The sequence below is a fragment of the Varroa destructor genome, unplaced genomic scaffold (genome assembly GCF_002443255.2).
Source record: "Varroa destructor unplaced genomic scaffold, Vdes_3.0 BEIS01000002.1, whole genome shotgun sequence".
Taxonomy (NCBI): domain Eukaryota; kingdom Metazoa; phylum Arthropoda; class Arachnida; order Mesostigmata; family Varroidae; genus Varroa; species Varroa destructor.
The window spans coordinates 51,755,115-51,769,236 of NW_019211455.1; the positions used below are offsets into that span (position 1 = coordinate 51,755,115).

The window sequence follows — 14,122 nt, forward strand, 5'->3', positions numbered from 1 at the left end:
ATGTTCAATTTGAACAAAAAGTAAGCATTTTCGTACAAACTTATCTACAACAACTTTTTTTTTAAAAGTCAGCTTTTTATAACAGCACGATATGGGACAGATGGATGCCATATGGAACAGTAATGAGATGATCTCACTTGGCGTTCTCGTTCGCCACCTGCTGTTACCATTTTCTTTTTTGCTATTACCAACCATTGACATGGAAAACCTGGTGCGTCGCTAGCAGTTACTTACAAGCTTTTCAGAAACTATGTTTGTGACAAAAAGCTGCTGTTAGTAATAATGCCAAGAACGTTACCCGCTGTTAGAAGGACTCATACCGAAAAAATTACATTGCAAACACGCGGTACCTATGCAGGTTATCTAGCAGATGCACGCATCGTTCAGTTGGATCGTTCGTACGTAGATAGATATTACTGCACGTAAGTAAGTAGGACTGGGACCTTGGCAAGATGCAGATAATGTCAAGTTCCAGCGAGCACTGTGCTTCTTAAAATTTTCTTGAGGACATCTGTGTGAGTTGTGGGTTGACATGTTGATATTGACCGAATGCTCCTATTGCCAGCTGGTAGATCCAATGATTTGCCTCTTAACTCTAAGCTTTAACCAATAACCATTTGAACGAATCACATCGAGCTTCTAGAAAACCCGGTGCAGTTTATGTACATCATTACTTAGGACATTATTGCACTGCGTCAATATACATCTGTAACTTCCTGAAGTGAAGAGCAGCTTTTGATAGGTGAGATCTATGCAGTACGTCGAGCTGAATACAGTCTACTACAGAGAAAGAGACGGAGAGGTGGCTCGACACTATCCCGTCACATTTTCAGACAGGTGTTTCTTGCCTATCATAATACGATATGTAGGAATTATGGTGACTTCATTGTGAGTAGTGTACAAAAAAAAATAGATGAACTACTCCGTCGGATGCAGGCAGAACTAGCTCAAAATGGCAGAAATAACGGTACGACTGCTTTCTCTATATCTCTATAGAGGTGTTAATGAATGATCTGACGTCTACGAAAGGGACTTCCTTTCTAGGCTGACAAGCAGCAGCGGACTGCAGTATTTGGGCTCTAGATCTTCTTCATCGCATTGTCTAGAGTGTCGCGATACCCCATTTCCGAAGAGTTGTCAGAAAATAACGCTGCTTGATCTCTCTTGTTAAATCTTTAATTTCAGTTTTAGGATTAGCGTTTAATTATGACGTTCGGAGCAATCGCCTCGGCCCTATTTTGAGCAGTTCCATTTAGTTAGTGGTGCCCTCAGGGGTTGAAGATTCAAGGGTCAAAAAAGGACGCCTGAACTAAAGACATAAAATCTCTATTAGCCCGTACCCGCCACTGATACTCCCATAATGAATAGTCGATCTTACCATAGTAGATTTTGTCACTTGTGTAGAATTTTACGTGGGAACAATTATCACCAAATGATATTTTACCAGTAACCCTTCTAAATAGATCGTTGGCCCAATTAAATATGAGTGTAACTTCTACCCCAATTCTGTGTGGCACTACTGGAAGCAGGTAAAAAAAAACGCGATAGTACCTCACAGATCTCTGCGCATACATATAGTATATCGCTGAATGTTGCTGCTACTGTCGAGCCATAAAACGATACTAAAGAAGCCGACAAAATATCATATCAGGTCGTTGTATTAGGCCAGAATCATGTAATGGTTAAGGCAGGTAAAATCCTTTTTCGCCGAGAGTTATGATTGGAAAAAACCGTGCTTGATTTCCATGCCAGCGACATAGAACAGTCAAGTGTGTACCATCAAACGAGTTAGTAGTAAAACTCGCAGGTAATTTTTTTCTTTTTTTCTTCATTGAGTGCAATACTCATGTTAAGTATCATAGTTCCGTTATGCCACGCGGGCGAATCACATTAGAAGTGCGCGTCATCTCGATAATCGACATACGTACCCATGTAAATTAGGGCCCAAAAGTCTGTGTCAGACTGCGTCTATCTTCTCTGTGCCTGAAAACGAGCGGGGCCAAACACGCAGGACAACAATGTATACAGCAGCGTCTGCGATCTGCGAAAAAGAAAGCTGAAATTTGAGGTAGTGCTCTGGTTTTTATAAAACTTACAATACAAATAAGGGCTCAGTTGATGTGGTACCCCGAAAGTATCGAACAGAATACGGACCACATTTCTTGTTGATAGAGGTAACATTGAGGTACCTAATGGAAAAAAAGCTCAGGGAGATTTCATTCGCAAATAAAGTGACGTCAAAGAAACCACGAACCGGACGAAGAGCTCACAACGTCATTGCAGGACAGTGGATGTCTCTCCAGTGATCTCAACGCGACATTGGCTTTGCAACTCGGCCTATCAAGAAACAGTCTGCAACGCATGGTGGACTGAAACTAGCCTCGTCAACCCTACAAGTGGTAGCGACTCTAGTCTTTGTTTAATTTTGAACTGAATGATTACGTAAATAGAAAAAAAAATGCTGCATCTAGAGCTGACAGAACCCAAGGGTCAATGGTAAGCAACCGCTTTATTCATGGAGAGCTGCTCTGTGATGGGGCTTGTGGAGCAACTGTGGCAACCACTATCATTGGATTTCTTTTTCGACCAAAACGAAGCGCCATAGCAATAGTCAATGCTGAGCGCTATCGTGGGACGTCACAATTTACTCTGTGGACCAACATGAAGGCGTTAAGTGCAACAAGCATCTAGTTTCAACAAGAAGCGACACTTTGCCACGTCGCGTGGGGCGCAATCGATCTACGCTGCACCATATTTGCACCGGTTGAGCTCAATGCGCGGCGGTAGCGTCTATTGGCCGTCCTGGTCTTATGATTTGATTCATCTTGACCTTTTCTTGTAAAGAACGCGAAATGGATTGAGTCACGCGAGCGTTCCCTGGAACGACACTTGGCTGACATTGTTTTCCATGTAAACTACGAACCCCTGAGCGGAGCTCAAGTGATGATAAAAAAAAACCGTGTTCTTTTTTACTTCGAAGGCGTTCAGCGTCAATGCAGACTATACATATATTTATGTGTTCACGTCTGGCATCCACTCTAGTTTGGTCATTTCTGAACGGGTCTCATATAGCTGTTCTTCTTGTTCTTCATGTCTGATTCAATTAAGCTTTCATATCTGAAGGACCAAGTAGAATACTTTCAGATGCTATTATTATTATTATTATACATTTTAATATAAGGAACAAATGAATTAGTTGAAAATACGCATGTTTAGTTAACTGCAACAGAAATAGTCGCCGTCCTTTGCGTAAAAGCAGGATTGTATTCCTTAAGAGATAGAGAGTGGAGAGGTGATTACGTCGCTGTTGTAGATGTTCTCAAGTACATGTGTTTCGGCAGAGTATACATGTTTGGTATCCTCGAAAAAGTACTGGTTTGTCTGCGAAACCTTTACAGACATTTTCGTATTGAGGTTTGTGCTCCTGTATTTAGAAAATCTAGCAACAGAAACAGGTCGTACAAACACCCTTGCCACGTTCAAGCCTTTGATGTTTACGTTTAAGCTATATTTTTGCAAGCAGTCTGGCCTTTGATTAGACAATTAACTGATACGATGATGTCTGCCGAACTGTGAACGGAACGGTGTATTTTCGACATTTTTAAAAATTGCACAGAATTCGCGTTCGATTCTGATTAAACGCTTACCAAAATACGCCACACCCACCTTTTGTTTACTGTCGCCTTGATTGTCAAGATTAGCATAAAATTGTCTGTCTACCCTGCATTTATCTAAAACATTGATAGCAGAAACAGTACATGTTTATACTACTTGCTTCTAGCAAAGCTAAGAATCTCTATTACGTTTCCAATACATCAAATCGATAGATATAGGTGTATACGTACATTAGTGTAGTATAAATGCTTACGGTTGGGTCGTCTGCTGATTTGTTGTTCAATTATATTTAAAGGTGGTAATATGCAAGGTCGAAAATAAACTCCTAAAGCATTGACAGCATTATTTCGAATATACATTTTCATTGCAAGGAGATTCCACCGAAACTGTGGCACCATTGTAAACACGTTTGATATATAGGTGTTCTCGTCATCATTGACGTGAGATATAAGTCAACGTTGTCATAGTAGTGAATCTCTGACGATTAGAATCTTTGTAAATTAATATACTAGGACTACTCGGGTGACGACAAAGGTAAAATATGGCAAATGATACAGAAAAGTGTTCTTTGCCTTATAGTATGATACTATTCTATGTTATATATATATATATATATTAGATAATATATATATATATATATATATATATATATATATATATATTATCTAATATGTAGTTAGAAAAAAAAAACAACTGTAGAAAGTTGTTACGAGCTAAGGCCATTCATGTTAACTGTATTGTTTCTTGTTTTTAACGAGCCCGTTAGACAGTGTGATGGCAAACATATAAACTACTGCGCTAATAACAATAGTAATAATATTATGATTCATTTGTCGATGTTAAGGGGCCTGTATTTGTTTGGCCATAGTTAGATACGGCTTCTAAATGTCAATAGTTTGTTTTATAGTAACATAAGTAATCCTAAGTAAAATCGTTCTAGCTATAATTTCCTTAGTGTAGATTGTTATCATTATTACTGCTACAGCATATGTCATGTCATAAAGCCGACACCTACGCTATTTGCACGTCATACGAAATATGCCTAAGATTGACCTATTGTAAAAAGTACCGTGCAGTAAAAGATAAATCAATGATGTTAGCTTCATCTTTTCCAATCCCAGAGCCCCTGACAATGAATTGTGACAATAACGGTCAATGAGCAAGGATATTGCTACACATTACAGAAATGATTCTTTTACACCTGAACATTGCAGGCACTCATTTCATTAATTCCATTATACGTATTGCAACACGCCGATAGTCGCTTCGTCTTGGGTCATGCAAGACTATTTTTGTCGCGCTCTACGCTACACCCCAGATGCCCAAAAGCCACGTATTGTAATACCAAGTATCTATGCCAACCCATATCGTCGTAAACAAGGGCGGTTTACAAAACAGACGTTGTTCGCAAGCCCGCTTGAGTATTTCACGTAAGCGAAAGACTAACAAATAAAAACGGCTACAGTTGAACAGCTAGAATACTTTGCTTCATCTCAAGGAAACTTACTGCGATAAACAAACAGACCTTTCGGGCATAACGCGTTGTATCGTGGATAAAATCTAACAGCTAAGGAATTGCTGAACCGTCTTTGGAAAAAAAAATTACTGTAAGTTTTTATACTCGTGACAGAAAAAAAAAAAAAAAAAACAATGAAATATAACAAAACGCTGTCGAGCGATACATATATCTGATATTTGTTAAAGGCATCTGTTATTTTTAACTTCTATGGCGTCAAACAGTCCCTTTTGTAAGTCAGGCTCAATTCAACTGTCCAAATATCATAGAACAGCATCACACGATCGAATCACTCACGATAGACATGAACATAGACGGTATCGAACTTAGCTATTAAATGGGAGTCAAAAGTATGGACAACAACAGACAATTCACCAAACTCATCAGAATTTTGTACTGAAAATCACAATGTCCATTCGATCTAGTCCTCTCCTGGCATTTTTTGACTAATCAATTTAAAACCTTTCAAGAATCAGACAAAATGGCCTTAAAGTGGTAAGAGCATACCACCTGCAACTATAAAATTAGGTAGCCGTACCAATACACTACAATTTTTAATACACTGACTTCTATTTTGGCAATTAAGAAGTGTATGATATGTACATTGTTATTATAGAACTCGTGGGCTAGGGCGTGGTGCTACAGCGATATAACCTGCTATTTAAACTTTTCCAAACAAGCTTAATTAAACTAAAAATAATGACAACAAACAAGTAAATAACAATAAAAAGAAAATGGCAACTGGTCCCTTAATTATATAATGCATTAACTATAATCGTACCAAATTTCTATAGAATTTTCTCGTCGAGAAAGGTCATCTAGGAAGCCATATCTACTAATCTCTATTATAGTATACCTTGATATTTGCTGAATGATCTCACAGATCGGCAACCGGCACTTAAACGAAACGTCAGACCTTAAATAAGAACGTGACTTGTTTGGTGTCAAGAATGATATTTAGCGTCATCCAGGGTTTCTTTGTCTAGTCGTTGGCTAAGTCGTTCTTGGAATAGAATTCAGGCCTTCAACATTAGTCCATTAGAGTATATTTTAAACATTTATTCCACACGGATCGTGCAGGTGTGTAATATATTTTAAAATCTTGAAAATAAATATTCAACATGTATTATCTCGCGTGATATCAGCATCTTTAAGGTAATAATGTTTTCGAATTGGCTACCGGGCCCGATCGGGCCACACTGGTCGAAATTATATCTAGAATAGATAGCTCTGCAAAATTTGCAAATACAATTTTCGTTGGGTTTGTACCTACGTTTTATGGGTTTGTAGAATTAAAAACCCGCGGACAGCTAATACCGTTTCAATACGACGATTACTTTTGCTTGCGTATTTGCAGCTGCTGCCAATCGGCTTAGCTAGGGTGTCAACAATAGAAGAACTTGTTACGCCATTTTTTAATTTCCGAGTCCCTATAGACGTTCTACATGCTTTAGTTTCTTGAAGGCTACGCGTTTTTCAGTTGCCCTCGATGAACATTAAAGTGTCGTTCAATAGACATTTCGGATCATCGCGTGAACTGTACCCAGTATTGACTTAAAAAGATTGAATTTACTGTGTTTAAACTCGATAAGTTTTTAGCGCGTTGCTTTTTCCCAGAGAATGGAGATTCCGTATGTGATTAGAACGATGTATGAGCTAAGAGTTTCTACGGGTTTTTGGTTATGATAGCTACAATAGTTTCAGACTCGTTCCCCTGCACGATCAGCAAAAGATCTTTCACAAGTGCCAGACCGAGATACGCAAACGGGTTGATGGTTTCGAGATCTGTTCCGTTCGGACGTAACGAATCACTGTGAGCAAGCTAGCTTTTCTCTTGATCTTCTTTGTTTAAAAGTAAGGTTATTAGTTTTTGGTCGCAGGTAGAATCTACTAGTGCTGAAAATTACGATGTAAACATGCGTAAATGTTTATCTTCACGGGCGAGTGACGTTGTCTCATGCATGGGAGAAGACGGTTACTGCGAAGCATGAAGGCGAACACGTTAAAATTATCGTCGTTTACAACACTTGTTATATGCCAGATGCCATTCCTATCTTCAAGAGCGACGAGGTTACTCTGCAGGATGCCCTCCAGCAGACACAGCACGGGTTCCAAGGACAAAATTTTTGGTCGTGTCAGCTTTATCGATACGATGCTTTCAGAACCCAAATCGAACGCTGGCTAAATGTGATGAATATCTTTCATGAAATTACTTTCATGGGAGATATCCGAAAGATGCAAACGGCACGTAAGTTATATATAAGTGTGCAGTAAATAATCGAAATGTCATGAATACAATAATTATAGCATGAAATGCCCTTGGAAAAGTAGTGGTACCCCTTCTCTCAGAAGTAAAATTTTCAGAACCGCAACTAATGAATAAGCGATCATGTGCTAATTATTTTTCCCTTAGCTTTAGGCAATTCTTCATAGCCCAACAAACAATGGTAACAAAGTAAACAATGATTCATAACAAAAGTCATTAATGTCGCCTGCTGTAGAATAAGGCAATATCAATCAATAACAGGATCTAGGACGAGTATCGCACACATCAAATGTTACTAAAGTCTACTCTTATTCAGATGAAGCAAAGAAAAAAACAAAAACATCGTTCTCAAATGCAATATAGCGATTACATGATACGCGAAAACAACGCCTACGAAAGCTGAAATAGTTCGCACCGGATTCGTGAAGTTGTAACATGACTGTCATTCGGCAAGCTGAAACGTACCGATACACAGAAGGTGCTTCAACTGAGAGAGTCCTGTGACGTATATCTCGAGACGCTCTTATACCACCGAACGCCCCTACTGAACTGAAAAAAAAAATAAACAATAAGGTACAGCAAGTGCTTAATTGTATTATTGGCAGAGATTGAATAGGTACGTTTTAAAACTCTTGCAGTTTCTTTCAGGTAACGCTTGCTCTGGACAACCTCCAGGTTGGTCCTCTGTCGGAAACGATGGCACTATGGACACAGGCTACCTCGAGCTCTGTACGCACCCCTCGGCGTCATGGGTTCGAAACGAGTTTACAAGAGTGACCTTAAGGAGCTTTAACAACAGATAATCACTTGTGGCGGAGCATCTCAAACCTACTGACCAGCTTTATTCAACGGCAATATTCGCTTTGTATGCGACATGTTGAGCGAACAATTATCCAAGCTCTGGAAACTTAGGACAGTCACAAATCTGCGATAGAATCACCATCGATGACAATGGATTATATAAGGCTCGTTACGGTTCGAGCCTCACTGATGGGCGACAGGCCCAGGATATCGCGATAATTAACGCGTGAAAGTCCTATTAGAATACGCGTCGTTGCGATTAATATTAATATTCCGCCAGCACCGCTCTGGATATGGGAAAATATTGTGCGGCCTCTCATATTTAAATCATTGAAGTTAGTGGCTAGTTCCTTTCTATAACAAAAAGCTATTTTATACTCCTTAGATATTTTGCGCTGTCTGCTACTATCGGTTATTCTGTCAGCAACGAAAACGTCTGCGGTCCATCAGTATGCCCCTATCTAAATGTATGTGAAAAGCACACTATAATTTCAAACTTTTATGTGTTCCTATTTAGCCAGGAAGACGTTCATTCCTGCTGAGCGATAATAAGGTGGCCCTTGAATGCTATGGAGGCTTATCCTAAATGTAAAATATTTCTACTGGAATGTGTTCCGTTCACAATTCGGCAGATCGTATAGATTCGATTATATTAAATAAAAGCCACGTCGGCCTTTAGCAAAGAAAAGCCTTACAGCTCAACAAAAGGCCTCCCTGTTTAGTGCGCATCATATTTTAATTCTTATAAGAAATATATAAAGTTAAAGTGAATTTCATTAAGACCGCAAATAAAAAACAAGAGTTTACTACTCATGTATAACTAGCTCATCAGTAAATGATTCTTTTCTAGAAAATCGGCAATTGGTTCAAGCGCTCTACCGAACTTGAGCTCTGTTGAGAAGTTATGTTTTCTGTTTTGGCGCATCTCTTCGAACGCTGTCTACTGCGCAGTATCCGCCTCGACAAATTTTGCCCACAGGTGCAACTAGGCTACTTTAAACATCTATTTTTTGCATCTCAGTTAGCGTAGATTGACAGTGTACCCTGCCGATATTTTCGGCACCGGATGCCTTGCCTTCTTCCGCAGGGATTATGTGAGCGGTCACACTGCGATCGCGTAGGACCGGCCTGAGGCTGAAAACTATTCAAACCTACTAATCCATAAGAGAAAAGCACTAGAATATCTACAGGCCTCCAGGATACGATCGTAGCAGGACACAGACAGTTGACGTCGTACGCAGAACCAATGCTAATAGCTGGAAGGCTGGTGACGCCCCAGCTTTCGAATGATCTATGCATATAGCTGTTTAAGCTTGCGATATACATCTCAACTAAAGTAGTTCGACTAGACACCTTGTTTAGGGGCACCATTACGAAAATATATAAAAATTAATATGATTCGCATAAATATTGCCTATCATATATATCTATGTATTAGTAAAGCTCTTCCAGAGTTTGCTCAAACATATGATTATCAGGATGTTGCAAGCGAATTCGGCGGACTTTGAAATCAAGTAACTTTGAAACTTATTGGGCTAGAATGATGAATTTCCAACATGTGTTAAAGATACTCTCCTTCATTCCTGATATCCTCCTAGCACTGTGGCAGCTTCTGTACAGCCATATACCTGCCATGTGCGTTCCCATATGTAATTTTTCTATCGATAGCTTTTCAAGGTACACCGATGATGGGATAGGCTTGTTCACTTTTAGCGCATATATAGCCCCGTAATCATGCAGACTTATGGGGGGAGAATAGGCGGAATGAAGCCAATATTGGATGCTCGGCTTCTTAATCCAGAGATTAACTGAGGCATAACGATGAAATCTGGCGTTGTCATCAATTGCCGGTTCCTGATTGCCATGCCAACGATCCGTGAGCTTCTTGTAGAACTGTACATAGCGGGCTACATTAATTGCTTCATTTTGGGCGAGTATCTCACAATAGCAGATAGCTTTAATATCCAGTGCAAGCGCTAGCACCATCTTACGTCCAAATCTATTCGACACAACATCTTCAACTGTATATCAGAGGTCTATAGAACTATACATCCCATTTGCTCAGAAAATCATATCAATTAGATTTTTGCATTTAAATTTTTAATCGGCGAGCTGGCTAAAAAGTAAGATTATCGTGAGTGGTCACAATTACCGAACTAGATATATTTACTTGTACGTTAAATAGGTTATACAAATAAGTATATTAACAGCAGTAATAACAAATAAGTGCTGTTTATTTAGGAATGATTGTGATGATCCTGACTAAAAACTGTTTTTCAGCATCGACCGACATTTCGTTGCCATCGTAGCCGCTGCCCCAAGCACGACTACGATGGCAACGATTCCGCTAGTACAATTGATCCAAGATAGCGTGATCTAGTCTAGGCCAAGAGCATCACATCAAGAAACCATCATTCTAGATTCTGCGAGTCTGACGCCAAAGCCGCACCACGATTCACACTGAACTGAGTTCGCTGCGCCTGCAGGCACAGATCCCATTGTATTCAGTCATGATGCCTTCACGTCATCAGAATTTGTCGATCTAAACATTAACTTTACTTGAGCAGTCGATCTACCAAACTCGATAAGGTCTCAGTGAAAGCCTTGTAGCCCGTCCGAAACAGAGACTGCAGTGCGCGAGAAACATAACTTTGAATATTTTCGGATTGCCAACTAACGAACGATTAAACGATGATAGGGTTCATATAGAAAAAAAATGGTGTTGTAGCTGAATTGTTAAGTAAATTATGAACACCTTAGGCTTCTTGCAATTCTAGTATAACTCTTTCATTTGTGGATAGAATCTATTGAAAGCTGCTTAGTAATATCCTATCATGAAATCATTGAACGATCCCAAATTGCCGAATATGGGGAATCAGACAGGGACATTTTTGCATGATAAAATTAACGTTTCAATCTAAGCCTATTATCTTCGGATATTTTGTATAAATGTACACATATGAGTCAAAGTCGTATTAGGGTATTGGGCCCTTTCGGCCCTGATAACCCCAACAAGTGTTTGGTGCACCGAGGCAGCCCGTTTTTAATTTACTGTACTCCATGGAGAGGACATACTGATATTTTGGTGCTTGTGAGGCTAAGTAGTGCGCTGATTTACACGGTCTGATTAAGCAAGGTGTTTCTCTAGGAACAGCTGCGATACAGTATCGAGAATAAGGGAACAAGCATATAAAGACTTCGTTATATTTAGCTCAGGATCGGCTTTTTGCTGCTATTATCGTTTTAACTAGTTTTAAAATGGTGCTTTACACTTAATGAGATTCAATTCGGAACTCAGGCTATTTTGTAAGACTTTTTAATAAAATTCTATTTATAAATGTGAAATGCTCTAACTAATTCTACATGTAAAGCACATTATTTACATTAAAAAATATTACTAAACTGGCAAATAGTAATTATCCAGTAATCTTTATTGCAACTACCTTGTAACAAATCCTTTGCCCTCCGTTTTACAATACACAATTTCATTTATAACACATATGTGACATGTAGACTATACGAGACACCAATGACGTAGGCTCCATGAGTGGTAGCAGCATGATTAAATAGAGCTACAAAGCAATTTATATCTATATAAAATGGAACGAAGACTTTTCACTGAAATTCACACTGTCGTCCTAAAAGGATAGCTTCCTAATTCTACATTCGCAGCGTAGATGTATTTCTAAAACATCCAACCCGTTATCGTTATTACCGCGAACTAAGCGGTCTGGAAATAACTTTTTCTTTTAGCGGGATTCGTGCTTAGCAACCCTTTTTAGAGGAACCGCACATAAGTCACAATCATAAACGCACCACAGAATCAACTAGACGCCACTTTACCTCCTGATACTCTACAAAATCGAACTACGACGGACATCCGGAACACTTAAACGAGGATCATTGATAAAAGCTGACACCCAAAAAGTCTAGCCAATAGGAAGCACTGTCGTTAAAAACAGGTGTGTACACATGCATCGAATGCAGGCCGCATGTGTACATGCATTAGTTTTGAGTATGGAATCTCTTTCGCAGTCGGGCTACGCAATTGGTAATGTTTATCATATACGAGGCCTATGTATCACTACTTATCATCAATAGTACGCCATTAATAATAATCGGGCTCCCAATAAATACGTCTGATTAACACAACAGCTGGCAAGCAGAAACGTCGCGTCTTAATAGCAACTTAAAACTGAGCCGCTAAAAAGTATCGGAAACGTTTGTATTCAGAAGTTTCCAAAAAAAACAACAATCTAATTACAGCCTACGTTTAATTACCTATGGCCTGTTATGGACACTTCACAGTCAAAGCGATACCGTCACTCCCGCACTGTTGTTGCATAAAGCTGAAAGTCATTTGCTGGTAAAATTCAAAATCTGAATTCTGCCTATGATCGAATCTAGTCGATGGTGGTGCTTATACTTTATTTAGACATTTCAAAATCGAAAACGCCGAACATTTTGCCATTTGTTAGTCACGCTGCAACTTCTAGCAGAGTTTTTAATTCGAATATTCGGCAAGGCATTACGAATTTTTCAAATGACGCGGGCTTTTTTGAGGTCACAACTATTCGAATACTTTTACAGTTTAGGCTGTTTCCAATCAATTGAATTAGCGTTCGTTTCTAATGTTTAGGCAGAGGGAACTATTCGAGTTTGCTAGACACTCTGTTATTCGAATAAATGCAACCATCGGTTGAGGATTCCCAGCTGTATTTTCAAACATCGGCAACAAGCTGCAAGAGTCGTCCGTGTATTGCTAATTATCTCAGTGTTGGATCCGTTAGTGTATCGTAAAGAAATCATTTTTCGAAGGTGTGCATGGACACGGAAATTGTAGCTATTGTTAGACTGAATTTAGGATAGAGTGCTTTCAACAGTATTCTCCAAATTTAAGCGTTACGTTTCTCACTGTCGTAAAATATTGTTCTCAGCTTGACAAATTGAATCGGTGTATTGACTCGTTTTAATATACGATCCTTAATAACTCAAATGTAGCTTAAAAACACGTATGTCACCTATTACTAGAATTAATTGTTCTCATGTGATTTCTCCTCGTCCGTTTCGCAGCCACGTCAGTAGGCTACGGTCCTGTTTTAGGACAGAGCCTTGACTACCTAGCATGATGTACAGCTTGAGTGACTACCTAAATCCTAACAATAATCAGTTTGTTTGAACGCCACGATGTATTAATTCCAGTGCAGCTTTTTGATTACAGTAATTTTATTCATTATATTAGCCTGTTTCAATGATCGATTAATATTCAACCTAACCGTTTTAAAAGTAATATATTGTGCTAGTCGTGTTATTTTATTGCAGCAGCCCGGCACTCTTTGGAATGTTCCAGTAACGACCTACCTGAAGAAAAAATGGAATCGACCTTAAAAGTAACAATATGAACGGAAATAGAAATTCAGTTTACCTAAGTGTTTTTTTTCTCTTGCAGGCCCAAAAATCTTTCCGAACTCATGCTAAGGCGCACACCTTCCAGATTGTCATTATCTAATTTTTTTTTTCTTTTACAGCTATTGTTCTTATAGTCTCGAGACCCTATTACACGTTCTCATTTTTCAACCGCTATTAATCAGTTTCTCAACTCGCAATTTGGTATTAGAAGCGGAAAAAAAAATACACCTAAAGTACACAATTCTTATAAACGAGGCATGAGTCAGTGTCAGACGCACTTCTGTCAAAGGTCAGATGATCGATTGGTGTTTAAAAGAAGAAAAATCACTCCAATGACGGTGCCGAATAGATATGGACGTAAACTGATGCATATGTCTACAACAGATGTAAAATTAATTCGTTACTGAACGACGTTGCGTGAAACCGAAACGACTGATGGCGTATTTCGAATCCGTGGAGATGTGGCGCGCTGATCGACAGCACGCGGTGTAGGCCCTCGACGACAGCGCTAAAAA

At 39.2% G+C, this 14,122-nt stretch overlaps 1 long non-coding RNA gene across 2 annotated transcripts; it reads left to right on the forward strand.

Annotated features, from left to right (window-relative positions):
* The first annotated feature begins 3,807 nt into the window (after positions 1-3,807).
* LOC147757973 (uncharacterized) lies at positions 3,808-9,034 on the forward strand. Of its 2 annotated transcripts, none has more exons than XR_015320698.1 (4): positions 3,808-4,149; positions 4,830-5,222; positions 6,999-7,379; positions 8,046-9,034. It is a non-coding gene; the product is annotated as an uncharacterized LOC147757973 (long non-coding RNA). The 2 variants fall into 2 exon arrangements; XR_015320699.1 differs by having other exon boundaries at positions 7,012-7,379.
* Positions 9,035-14,122: the final 5,088 nt, after the last annotated feature.